This window comes from Lemur catta, chromosome 5 (assembly GCF_020740605.2).
Source record: "Lemur catta isolate mLemCat1 chromosome 5, mLemCat1.pri, whole genome shotgun sequence".
NCBI lineage: Eukaryota > Metazoa > Chordata > Mammalia > Primates > Lemuridae > Lemur > Lemur catta.
Window position 1 is genome coordinate 9,802,665 of NC_059132.1, and position 14,687 is coordinate 9,817,351.

The window sequence follows — 14,687 nt, forward strand, 5'->3', positions numbered from 1 at the left end:
ATGATTCTGACCTTATCATTCAGTATTAAATTTAGATTTCACCTCTTCTGAAAAACCTTCCTGCACCCACCCACCCCCTACACTAGGTTAGGTAGGTGCTCCATAATTGCTCCAAGCATTCTGTGCTTAGCCTTATGGTAACTCTTATCTTGACATATTTGCACTGATATCCATACTTCGGGGAAACAGTGGATAAAGGAGGGACCTCACTATGCTCACTCCCGGCAGGCTTTGGGAAGTGGCACTTTTCCTTGACCTCTGTGACAGCATCAAATGCAGATGCAGGCTGGTCCACACTGGGTAACCCTATTCCTTTCACAGCACTTTGTGAACTGGAGATGTTTTTTCTTAATTGTCTGTTACAAGCACCTAACTTATCTATTTGTTTGCTTTTCTGTTTATTTATTTATACCTATTTATTTATACCTATTCTGTTCCAAACCATCTCTGACATGGGACAAGCATCAGTAATCCTCAGAGCTTGTCAGAAGAAATTACAACATCAGCGAATTTAGAGTAACATTTCAATTTTAGAGAGGAAAAAGCCTTCATCAATCTTCTTTCTATGTATTTTTTTAAACTATTATGGGTCATGGGGGCTTTTTTTTTTCTTTAGAATCCTATGAATTCTTCTTGGAAAAGTGCACATTTTCTCCCATATACACATAAAATTCTGTATGCAATTTCTAGTGATTTGGAGACCCCTGAGCTGTATATATTTAAGATCCCCTGATAGATCTAAACCTTTAAGCATGAAAGGCAAGGAAACGTGGTTTTGCAAATCAGAGTCTTTAAAGAAGGAGTAGACTTTTAGAGTAAAAAGGTTATGGGGTCATTCTGGTTTAGGAAATCAGATGGACATGCAGCCTTCCCCTGGGCAGTAGAACCAGAGAACTGTACATGCATAACCTTAGCCTACCCTCACACCTTTGAAAGAGGGAAAAGATAAAACAGTTTCTCTGAGAGTGAAGAGAAGGGGTCCCATCAATCCAGCAGTTGGAGAAAGAAGTAAGGGATGCAGGCTGAAACTGGGAGTCCATCCTCCAGGACCCACTGGGAGTTGGGCCAATAAAGATGAGTTGATTTGACTGCTGATTCTCTCACCAGCTCAGACCATCAGGATTCATTCATGCGTATTATGAAACAATGCAGTGTGAGTTTAAAATAGTCCGAAATGTATAGAAACTGACACCACATTCACTAATGGAGATGATTTATGGTGTCACATTTAGCAATGTTTTTTTTTTCCCCTACAGCACCCTCATAAGATCAGACACCAGGTGTGTAACAAGAACCTCGAGTATTCTGACCATTTGCATTTGCCTTTGGTTGGGATTTTTAAAGTACCTTTCCTCTGAGAAGCATGGGGGAAGGAATATGCTTTTCATTAAGATTTTTGGCAAATAACTGCATCATTGGAGCATGATCTTTTAAGGTCAGCGCTTTGTATCCAATTAGCAGGGAATGTAATGAATGGTTCCTCTGACTTGTCATTTCTGTTCTGTAAGCACTTAAGATAATCCTCTGTAACTTTCCAATTTCAAGTGAATTTATTGCTGGTCAACGTACTTCTGGAATTGGATGCTCCCTCCAAATAAAGAAAACAGTACACATGCCCACTGTAAATGAACATTTCTCACACTGCTTGTTTATGAAGAAGTGTTCTCCCAAGCAGGAGTTCTTTAGGAAGAAAAAAAAAAAAAAAGCTTAATTAGCATAATTTTTTTTTCCTTATTAGTGACAAAATGTCTGGATTGTACTTCAGACTCCCAGATTCCAGATGTGTTTCTGCTACTATATTTCTGAACTCACCATGGAAATTCACTTAACACTCTCAGGCTTTCAAATGGCCCCTTTGCCTCTTATCAGGGCAAGCAAGTCACTAACTAAGCCTCAGTTCTACTAAGAGGGGAATAATAAAAATTTTGGGAACTAGATAAATTAATCAAAGAAGATATAAGTTGAAATATTGCTCAGTTTCCTAGATGGATCTTGTCCTCATAATTTGGCTTAGGAACAAACTGCATGTCAAAATAATATTTTTCCTTTGCTTTGATTTTTTTTAATTAAGACATGTACCGAAGCAAAAATTATTAGGTTTAAACTTCAATATTTTATTTATGATAAATTGTTCTCTGCTGTTATTTTATTCTGTAAATACAAAATGTCATGTTTGCTGTAATTAAATTAAATTGGGGGAGTTGAACAGTAAGCATCAAAATTTTAGCACTGGACAAAAAAAAAGCTCTGATTAATGTGGTAGGAAGAATAGTGACCACCCCAAAGATGTCCATGTGCTAATACTTGAAAACTGTGACTATGTTAAGTTAGATGGCAAAGTAGAATTAAGGATGTATATGAAATTAAGATTGCTAATTAGCTGATCCTGAAGTAAGGAGTTATTCCTGGATTATCTAGGCAGGATGTATCCAGGATATGTTATCCACCCACTGTAATCAGAAGGGTCTTTGAAAGTGGAAAAGGGAGGCAGAAGCAAGATCAGAACAACATGATGTGAGAAAAACTAGATTTTCCATGGCTGGCTTTGAAAATAGAATTAAAAATCCACAGATCAAGGAACACAACACAGAATGCCTCTAGAATCTGGAAAAGGCAAGGACATACATTCTGTCCTAGAGCCCCCAGGAAGGAGTATGGCCCAGCAGATAACTTGATTTTAGTCCACTGAGACCTGTGTGTTGGACTTCCAACTTACAGAACTGTAAGAAAATAAATTTGGATTATTTAAGTCACTAAGTTGTAACATTTTGTTATGCTGGTAATAGGAAACTAATCCAATTAGCAACAGTAAACATATTTTATTTGCAGAAGATTTGTTTGTATTTAATTAGTTTGTGTAAGTTCACAAATATGCCTCACATATGTTTTTTAATACTAGGGGATATTTGGAAGTTTCTGCCTCAATGGATAAGACACAGGTACAGAAAACAGTGGGGCTATTGCATTAACCCAGATACTATATGAAGATGGTTTCAACCAGGTTGGTCACAACAGAAATAATAAAAACTGATCAAATTCTAGATATAGTTTGATGTTAAAGCTGTCAAAATTTACTGGCAAATGGAAGGTGGCATGAGAAAAAGCTTGAATATAACTGCAACACTTTTGAACCAAACATTAACTGAGGGGTGTCGATGGGGCATAATTGGCAAGTAGGAGAGGATTAGAAGTTTAATTTCAGACATGCTAAGTTTGAAATGTCTAATAATCACACAGTAGAGAAGCCAAGTGGGCACTTGGATATACAAATCTGGAGTGATCAGGAATGGTATAAACTTAGGAATCTTCAACCTGTCCAAGGTATTTAATAAAGTCATGAGACTGCCTGTGGTATGACTACTTTGAGAGGTCTGAGAGATGAGAGAACAGCCAAAAAGATTCAGGAAGATTGCCAGTGAGGTAAAAGAATAAAGAAGAGAATGTGTAATCACTGAAGCCAACTGCAGACGATGATTCTTCTATATGCTTCTTACAAATCAGGTGACATGACCAATACCTGTAGACAAAGGCATGATTCCTCTACATCAAAGTTTCTCAACCAAGTCAGAATTGACATTTTGGACCAGATAATTCTTTGTTGCAGGGGATTGTCCTGGGCATTAAAATATGTTTAGCAACATTCCTAAACCACTGCTCTACATATATTATAACATACAATATTCTTGTTTACTTAGCCCCCACCAAGGTGGAAGCCTAGCACCATGGGCAGAAGAAATTCCTTGGGGTTTTCTCTGTTACTTCTCATGAAGAAATACTGAAGGCATTTTGGATGTATGTTGGTGAATGGAATTTTTTTCTATTTCAGAATATTATGGGGGCACAAATGCTTTGGTTACATAAATTGCCTTTCCACTGCCCGAATTAGACCTACAACTGTGCTGTCCCTCAGACGGTGCACACTGTACCTGTTAGGTGTGAACTTACCCATCCCCAGAACACTTCCTGCAAGCATAAAGGTACCTCAAGGGGATTTGATTAGTATGGTGTTTCTCAACGTGGGATATTACTGAGGATTTTATGGAGTACACATGTATTTTTTATTTAAATAATTTATGTTAATGTATATTAAACCTGTGGTTTCACAGTTAAGGTTAGTCCCTTAACACTAAGTTGGAGGGTAAGGGCAATGGACTAAACTAAAAGTATTTTTAAAAATAAAAATTAATAAAAAGAAAAAAGAAAGTCTTTAGGATTAAGGCAGACCTGGTCCTCCACCACGAAGTTTGAGACTCATCAACAGAAAGTCAGCAGCCTGTACTCTGGACAGATGGGCAGACCATCCATTTAATGGCTGAATTGCCTTTCAATGATAGCTTGATTAGCATCATTTTCTACCAGAGCATCTCTGAAGCACTTCTCACAGAATCTAACTCTACCAACCTTGAGGGTGAAATGGAAATCCTTCGGCTTGATTTTTCTCAAGCAATTGTCTAGACTCAGAAGTGCCTAATTAACTTTGTTTTCTTGGTGTTTCTGTGCCTGGAGGACCAGAAACAGAAGCAATTCTGCACACTAAAGAAATGATTTTCGAGAGAGGTAATTAGAGCTATTGCTATAGTCCCTCCCTTCCATCCTGATGACCCTGGGATGGAAAAAAACCGAGGACACAAGAGTTCTTAAGGATCTTTGTCAACCTGTTTCTGCAAAGGATAAAATGTAAACTGAAAAGAGAAGTATGTGTGTGTATATATATACATGTATATATATGTGTGTGTATGTATATATATGTATGTATATATGCATATACATATATATGGATGGAACCACAACACAGGTAGAAATAAAAAAAATTCTCAAAAGCATAGAAACTATTGAGGGCTATGACGATTGTGATGATGGTAATGATGATGATAATTATGCCTTCTTTACTCAACAACTAGTTTTTAAGTGTCTTCTCTGTATGTGCTTCTGTTCCCAGTGTTGGGAGTAAATAAAATAGAAAAATAAATCCCACCCTCATGATGCTTACATTTTAATAGAAAAGACAAACAATAGACAAGGTAAGTTATAGAGAATTAAATACTAAAGAGAAAAATCAAACAAGGAAGGGGTAAGTTTAAAATGTTGAAAGAGTTGATGTTTTAGTGAGAATTACCAATACAGAAGCTGAGAAATAAACTTCCAGGTATAAGAAATAGCAAATTCACATAAAAGCACACCTGGTACATTTGGGGAACAGCAAGAAAAGCAGTGTAGCTAGAGGAAAAAATGGACAAGAGGCATAAGAACACAATATAAGGTTAGTTAACGGGAGGTCAGATAATAAAAGGTTTGTAGTTCATGGTACTTCATAGTGAGAATATTGGGTTTTCTACTGAGTGAAATGGGGAGACAATAGAGGGCGTTGAGTAGAGGAGTGACCTAATCAGATTTACGTTTTATCAAGGTGATTCTTACAGCTGTGTTGAGAATAGATGCACAGGGAACATGTATACAAAAAGAGACTAGTTGGAGCTATTCCAGTAATCCAGGACAGATATGTTAGGGGTTTGAACCAAACTGGAGGCAATGAGGATGTGATATGAAGTGCTCAAATTCAAAATTCAATTTCAGATTCAAATTTTAAAAAAATAGATTTTTTCTCTTGTTTAAAAGTTTTAATTTTTTTCATTTGTAATTATTTATGGGTACATAATAGTTGTATATATTCATGGAATATGTGTGATATTTTGATACAGGCAATGTATAATAATCAAATTAGGGTAATTGGGGTAAAATATATTCATCACCTCAAGCATTTATCATTTCTTTGTGTTAGGAACATTCCAATTCCATGCTTTTAGTTATTGCGAAATATACAGTAACTTATTGTTGACTACAGTCACTCTGTTGTGCTATCAAATATTAGATCTTGTTCAATTTATCTAACTCTATTTCTACAGCCATTAACTACCTCCACTTTATCTCCCACCCCCTGCTACCCTTCCCAGGCTCTGGTCACTATCATTTTACTATCACCATGTGCTCAATTTTTTTAATTTTTAGCTTACACATATGAGTGAGGACATGTGAAACTTTGTCTTTCTGTTCTTGGCTTATTGTACTTACTTAGAATGTTCTTCAGTTCTATCCATGTTGTTGCAAATAATAGGATTTCATTCTTTTTATGGCTGAATAATAGGTATACGTACCATATTTTATTTATCCATTCATCTGTTGATGAAGAGTTAGATTGATTTCAAATCATGCCTATCGTGAATAGTACTGCAGTAAACAAGGGAGTGCAAATATCTTTTGACATATTACTTTCTTTTCTTTTGGCTATATACCTTGCAGTGGGATTGCTGGATGATATGGTAGTTCTACTTTCAGTATTTTGAGGAAGCTCACTACCATTCTCCATAGTGATTGCACTAATTTTCACTCCCATCAACAGTGTACAAGGGTTTCCCTTTCTCTATGTTCTCGCCAGCATTCATTATTGCTTGTCTTTTGTATAAAAGCCATTTTAGCGAGAGTGGGATGATATCTCATTGTAGTTTTGATTTGTATTTCTCTGATGACTAATGATGTTGAGCAAAAAATTCCATATACCTGTTGGCCATTTGTATGTCTTCTTTTAAGAAATGTCTATTCAGATATTTTGCCCATTTTTTAATCAGATTATTTGAGTTTTTTTCTATTGAGTTTTTGGAGCTTCTTATATATTCTAGTTATTAATCCCTTGTCAAATGGGTAGTTTGCAAATATTTTTTCCATTCTGTGGGTTTTCGCTTGACTTTGTTGGTTGTTTCCTCTGCTGTGCAGAAGCGTTTTAGCCTGATACAATCCCATTTGTTCAATTTTGCTTTAGTTGCCTATGCTTTGGGGGTATTATATTCAAGAAGTCCTTCCCTGGACTAATGTCCTGAAGTGTTTCCCCAATGTTTTCTTTTAGTAGTTTCATAGTTAGAGGAGTTAGATTTAAGACTTTAATCCATTTTGATTTGATTTTTATATAGGGTGAGAGATAAGGGTCTAGTTTCATTTTTCTGCATACAGATACCCAGTTTTCAGAGCACCATTTATTGAACAGACTATGCTTTCCCCACTTTATGTTCTTGCCACCTTTGTCAAAGATAAGTTTACTATAGTTGTACAGATGGACTTCTGGGTTCTCTATTCTGCTACTATTTCTGGCTTTCTGAGCTTCGTCTACATATTACACTTTTAGACCTCAGTTTCCTGACTTGTCACATGGAGATAGAGCATATCACAGGACCAGGCCCCATACTCATAAGGGCCAAATGAATTTAATAGTCAAAAAGGTAATCTGACCGTGTTGAAAGAAGAAGTTGTTTGTCAGCCAATTTTAAACTTTTAGCCACCATTGGACCATGCAGTGTCTAGAGCCTTGTGGTTTAATATTGAAGAACAAATCCTATAATTACAAATAATGTATCACCTCAGGGTTTTACTGGTACTGGTAGTGTTAATTCATTAAATAGAAATATTTTTAAAATATCAGAGTCCTATACCAATGTTTTCAGATTTCTCAAGCTTCTCTTATTCTGTAAGAGGGTCTGAAAGGAGGAATTCCCACCTACCTCGCACACCCAGGGGAATGTTAGAAGCTGGTATTTACTGAAAAGCTACTCTGTGTCAGTTATAGCCACGTGCCTCACTTTCCTGTACATTCTCTTACCCACTCTTCACGCAAATGTTTGAAATATCGTAGCTCTGTTCTTTCTTTATTTTCAAATTAGGATTACCTGATTTAGTACTATATAAGGTATATTTACTCCAAATATACACACTTATACTGAGAAAATTATTTGCTGTTTATCTGAAATTCAGATTTATCTGGGTAGCCTTAATTTTATTTGGCTCCACTAGAGCACACAAGACTGAAGGCTTTCTTCTTTCTAGTGATTCATCCTTTCCATAAGAGTTTATTGCCCATTTATTTGCACATTTATATTACAATGTGTGGATAAGCATGTGTATTGAATACATGTGTGTATGTGGAGAGAACAAGAGGAATAAAACATAACACCTCAGAATGTTTTACATACCAGTCATGCTGCATAAGAATATCAGAACACTTTTCATTTCATTGAAATGGTTTCATTTTTTCCAAATAATTGCATAGTCTTTACTTCTAACTTCGATTGTGTATCAAAAATATCACCAAAATTGCTAGCAGGAAAAGTAATTTTCTGTGTTGCCACTGCTAATATCATTGTAAACTAAGGCAGTGTAACCAATGGAGCTGCTCAGCAACCTCCCCTGCAGTTAAATTATTTGTTCTTGGAGTCTATATGGAGGATTGACTGTGTGTAAGACACAAGAGGGAATATAGAAATGAAAAAAATTGTTTCTATACCAGAAATGGACATTTGACACCTCACACAGCTTGCCATCTACAGAAGCTACACGTGAAGAGGGCCGTAGGACCACAGAGCTTCTTGAAGGAGAGGGGCTGGGTCACTTCACTTATTCAAGTAACTTGGTATCTTAAAAAATGAAGAAATGCCAAAATAAAGTTTCCAAAATTATAATAAATGTTAAATTTTTACATTTAACAATTTTACCATGAAAATTACAACTCAGTGTAATTGTTCTATTCTCTGCTAAAAAAAATACAGGATTTATTTTTAAAACATTAATTTAGAATGTATTATATAGATACTAAACTCCTATAATGTTGCAAACACCTATCTGTATATACTATCAGAAATTCTCAACTTGAAGCCCACTGTGAATATGAGAAATAGATTCCCATTCCCTCCAAGGACTTCAGTAAGTCCTATATTCCCTGAGAGCACAGGAAGGTGTTACCTGAGTCATCATGGAATTAGAGCAAAGTGACCAGAGAGTTCAAATGGGAGTAAGGCAGTCTCCACGTGAGCCTGCTCACCCCTGGACCCCACTTTGTTTTTTCTGATGGCTTCTGATTACCCATCCTGAAACAGCACTCTATTAACTTTGGCATAAAGAACTTCCTACAATCATCCTTAGAAATAAACAGGTAACAATTATTACTTGAAACACTCGTGTTTATGTCTGGCTAGCTTGACTAATAACAAAAGCAAAATAATTGTCAATAATCATTAAGTTACTATTATGTTCCAGGGTGCAGTGTTAAGTTCTTTATAGCATCCTATTTAATCTTAACAAAAACTCTGTGCGCCTGGTTAATCAATGAATCTTAAGACATCAAGACTTACATGTTTATTCCTGAGGAGAGCTTGCCCTTTTTGTTTTGTTTGATTAAACAATTTTAGGCAAAAGATGGAAACTCTGTGCTTTCATCACTGAAAATTCAGTTGAACTAAGCACAGGATAAAGATCAGAGTCAAACTCTCCTTTGGGATTCATGAGATGTTATGCTCAGCTTGTGAGCATAACATTGATTTTATTGTTGGTGGTAGTGGTGGTGGTTTTGTCTGATTTTTGTAAGGTTGGACAAACCTGCTAATTCCATGCTTAATAAGTCAGTTCACTATTGATGTTGTATCAATCCTCAGGCCCCTCCAAAAGGCTGGTATGCACACAGAGTGCCTATATAAGCTCCTTGTAGAATTCAATGTGCGTTATAAGACAAAGTGCAAATGTAGGGTCATATTTTTCCTTGTTGAATAGGTTTTCTTAGTGACTTATCTCACAGATCATCAGATCCAGCGTAGGAGGGATCCCTATAAGATCATCTCTCCTGAGATAACAAAAAATTAATCACTGAGTTACTTAAAACACATTGACCAGGAGAGCCCTTTCCCTCACTCCAAACTGTAGTATTTTTGGTTTTGTTAGAAATCTTTCCAATGTTTCCCTAAGTTCCCAGAAAGCAGAGGTAGCAGAAGCATTTACTACTAGATGTTCAAAAATGTTCCTTTCTGCCAGGAGTTACAAAGTAGAGACACATTAGTCAAATCTGACTGCAGATGTTTTTGGTGATTGCGTTTGTCTTAGAAAATGATTTTTAAATCATTTAGCAGGATATAAACGTTAGGAGGTTTTACACACACATGCACATATATGTGCATGTGTGTGTGAATGAATGGAAGAATGGATGGATGGAAGAATGGATGGATGAACAGATTTGGATTTCAGTTTCTCTTGAATAAACTTGAGTATTGGCAATACGGGGTCTTCATTCCAGCGTGGCAACAGTTAACCAAAGCTCAAAAGTGGGTTCTACTTTAGCCTGAGTGGGCTTTCTCCAGCTCACCACAGTCCTCACTGCTTCTCTTGTCACTTGGTGCCGAGGCTGAGTGGCAGTGGCTATGCATCATTGTGTTAATATGATTTTATTGTCTTTGTATAAACCCACTTTCTTGCACATTTGTGGCACTGATATTTATTCAATAATATTTATTAAGTACTTACTACATGCCAGCTATGGGTAATGATGGAAAAGACTCTTTTATGCCCCCCAAAGCTCTCTATCCAGTAGGAAAGATAGATGCATTAAAATTCATTCTAGTACAGCACATGATATGTGCTTTAAATAAAGCTTATTTAATGATACACGAAACTTCTCCCTGGATACAAAAGAATTGGAGAAGATGAACAGAGGAGATGATATTTAAATAGGATTCTGTATAGAAAGTAAGATTTGTCAGATTAAGAAAGTGAGATAAAAACTCTGTGTATAGGCCGGGCGCGGTGGCTCACGCCTGTAATCCTAGCACTCTGGGAGGCCGAGGCGGGTGGATTGCTCGAGGTCAGGAGTTCAAGACCAGCCTCAGCAAGAGCGAGACCCTGTCTTTACTAAAAAATAGAAAGAAATTATCTGGCCAATTAAAATATATATACAGAAAAAAATTAGCCAGGCATGGTGGCGCATGCCTGTAGTCCCAGCTACTGGGGAGGCTGAGGCAGTAGGATCGCTTAAGCCCAGGAGTTTGAGGTTGCTGTGAGCTAGGCTGACGCCATGGCACTCACTCTAGCCCAGGCAACACAGCGAGACTCTGTCTCAAAAAAAAAAAAAAAAAAAAAAAAACCTCTGTGTATACAAAATGTCAGACAGATATGGAAGGGCATTTTGGACCAGCAATTTGTTGGACTACTGTAGGAGGCTGAAGGGAAGACTGAGGAATAAGGTAATGAGGTTGGACTTTGAATACTATGCTCAGGAATTTTTGAATTGCTATCAATGATTATCTGGGGAATTATTACTGTCAATAACTGAACTTCCCCATGCTTCAATTTGCATCAATTTCCATTTCTTATTATGTTTTCCAAGGCTATTTTCTCCCCTAAAAATCTTCTTGCACTTCAAGGCATTATTTAGGTAAACTTTCTGTTCTTCAAGATAAATAACACTAATTTTTTAAGATTTTCTTTTAGGACCTATTTTCTATATCTCTTAAATCTCTTTTGTTCATCAATTGTTCTGTTTATCTGGAAGACCAGTTGGTCTTTTCAGGTGGTGTGGTACTGATCACTCCGATTTTGGAGTCAACAGCCTTTGGTCTCAGTGTGTGACCTTAGAAAAATTAGCCTCAATTTCCTCCTCAAGATGAGCTTAATCAAATTTTCCCTACAGGGTTGTGAAGAATTAAATATGATCAATGCAAAGTGTTTAGCATAGTGTCTAGAACTCATTGAAAATTAGTGCTTACTGTTAAAGGATATTTAGAGCAGAAATCCTATCTTCAGTAATATTCAAGTCTCTGTGTGACCATAACCACTGTAACTTCAGCATAATTTTCAACTTCTTAATTGCCTTTCTTATTTTTTAACCCTATCTACTAACTTTTCTTTAATAACTTCTTAGTTTTTAAATTTTCTTAAAATTTTCTGAAAATATATTTATCAGACTTACTATTCATATAGCTCCTATTTCCTTTAAAACATAATAGAGTGTTCAGAATATATGAAGAACCTGTACAAGTCAATTAACAAGACAGATAATTCACTAGAAACATAGGCAAAGAAAGTCTTAGGCCGCTATTTCAGAGAGAATAACCCAAGTGGCCAATGAAAGTATGAAAATGTGCTCAACTTTGTTAATCATCAAATAAATGTAAATTAAAGCCACAGTCCAATATATTACTACACACATATACCATGATGACTAAAATTTTTTTTTTTTTTTGGAGGTTCCTTTTTTTTTTTTTTTTTTTTGAGACAGAGTCTCACTTTGTTGCCCAGGCTAGAGTGAGTGCCATGGCATCAGCCTAGCTCACAGCAACCTCAGACTCCTGGGCTTAAGCGATCCTACTGCCTCAGCCTCCCGAGTAGCTGGGACTACAGGCATGAGCCACCATGCCCGGCTAATTTTTTTGTATATATATTTTTAGTTGGCCAGATAATTTCTTTCTATTTTTAGTAGAGACGGGGTCTCACTCTTGCTCAGGCTGGTCTCGAACTCCTGACCTCGAGCGATCCACCCGCCTCGGCCTCCCAGAGCTAGGATTACAGGCGTGAGCCACCGCGCCCGGCCCATGATGACTAAAATTAAACGGACAAAACCCACTAAATATTGGTGAAGATGTGGAGCACCTGGAATATTCATACACTTCTGAGGGGAGTATAAATTGGTATGCAAGCTTGGAAAACTATTTAGCAGTACCTACAAACACTAAACATATGCGTACAACCAGCAACTCCACTCCTGTGTATATATCCAACAGAAATGTGTATGTGTATTCACCAAAAAACATTATAATAGGAGTACTGTTTATAACACAGCAAACTGGAAGCTATGTAAGTGTCAACATAAAGTGGGTAGGTAATTATTGGCATATACACCCAATGGAGCAACAGTGAGTTGTTATACAACATTGAATGTAAATAACAAGTATTAGGTTATTAAGAATAAAATGTCTGATTTCTTTAAGTGCTAAGTTTGACAGTTGATATCTGACATTTCACTTTGACTCGGCTAGTTTTATTTTTATTGTGTAGGTACATCCTCAGTGTTTCAAATACATATTTTGGCTTGGGGTTATCTTTCAAATATTTTTTGTAGCAATTTATATGAAACCATGGATAAGTCAAAAATTTGTGTTATTTTCAAATATGAGTTCTGTAGTGGAACCAATGAAGCACAGACATCTTGAAATATCAACAAGGCATTTGGGAATGATGTGGCTAATGAACACACAGTACATCCATGGTTTGAGAAGTTCTGTTCTGATGATTTTAATCTTGAAAATAAGCCATGTGAGCAACCTGAGACCAAGGTTTGGCATTCCTATTCCAGCAATATTGGACCATTTGAAACAAATGGACATGGTAAAGAAGCTGGATAGATGAGTTCTGCATGAATTGAACAAGGATCGGAAGAGAAATCATCTCAAAGCTTGCCTTTCTTTGCTGTTATGACATAAAAGCAAACCATTTCTACACAGTATTATCATATGTGATGAAAAATGGATTCTTTTTGACAATTGCAAGTGTTCAGCACAATGATTGGATAAAGATGATGTGCTGAACACAATCCAAAACCGAATATTCATCAAAAAAAAGTTAATGGTGGTCCAGCACTGACATGATTCATTACAGCTTCATGAAACCTGGTCAGTTGATTACAGTGGATGTCTACTGCAACCAGTTGGATGAAATGATGAGGATGCTTGCATTCATAAACCCAATCTGGGGGACCAGAGCCTACCACAGGCACAATAGATTACCTTGGTAACTGGCTCCTCCATGCAAACTACAATCAACGACAGCAGGAACCCTCCCATAGCTAAGCATAATGCCTTCCGACTCAAGCTATTAGGGAGCAGTGGATTCATACTCACAAGTACAATCCACCAGCTTGGAGCTCAAGCTGGGGGACCACACTCAGTACACTACATTGGGAAAAGATGAAGAGAACAGATGAGAGGTGACCCAAGAGGTTCATCAAGCTTGCTAAAACACCCCAAAGGCAATTCAAGACTAGCAGTCCTCTCCCCAGCACAGTCAGGGAACGATCCTTGGGGGACTTGGACACAGGGTCCTAAACCAGCCCCAGCACCCCAGCTCTCCACCAAGAAGCCAGATGAGAAAGAATCAGCAAAAGAACTCAGGGAACATGAAAAATTTACAAGAAAATAAAAAATTAAAATCTTGATAATTAATTCTGTTAGGCTCCATTTGTTTAGCATCACACAGTCCCAGCATCTTTATGGCCACAGACAATCCTCTTTTTTGAATTCCTATGTATTTTTTAAGTTAACATGTAGCATGCCTGGCTATTTTAATAAAGGACATTCAATCACCACTGGAATTTTCTAATCTGCTATACTTCTCTTGGCATCAGTTATTCCTGAATGTATCATTAAATATCATGTTAAATTTCATTATTAGAACCTCTAATGATGTGTTTTGTTGTACTTTACCCAAAAGAAATCTGGTATTGTTTCCTATAATAATTTTAATTGAATTTTAGCTCACTACCTTTTATATTTCATCATAGGTTTTATTGGGTTTAATTATAATAAATCCATATGTATTTGTTAAGAAGTATTGGTTTGATATATTCCAGTGACAACTACATTTGATCCAAAGAAAAAAATGTATTAGAATAAAAATTGCAAGAGACTAGCCCATTGTATGAGATGATTAATTGAATTCCAGGTTTATATGCATTTTTGATGAATGATCTCCCATAGTAAAATAACTTAAATGGTGTATCAGGCACCATTATTCATTTTAATAGGTTTGCACAAAGTGCATATCACTGTTATTATAGATCAGCTGTGAAGATACAGATTTCACTCCACCTTCATCCATTTTTAAGTCTGACA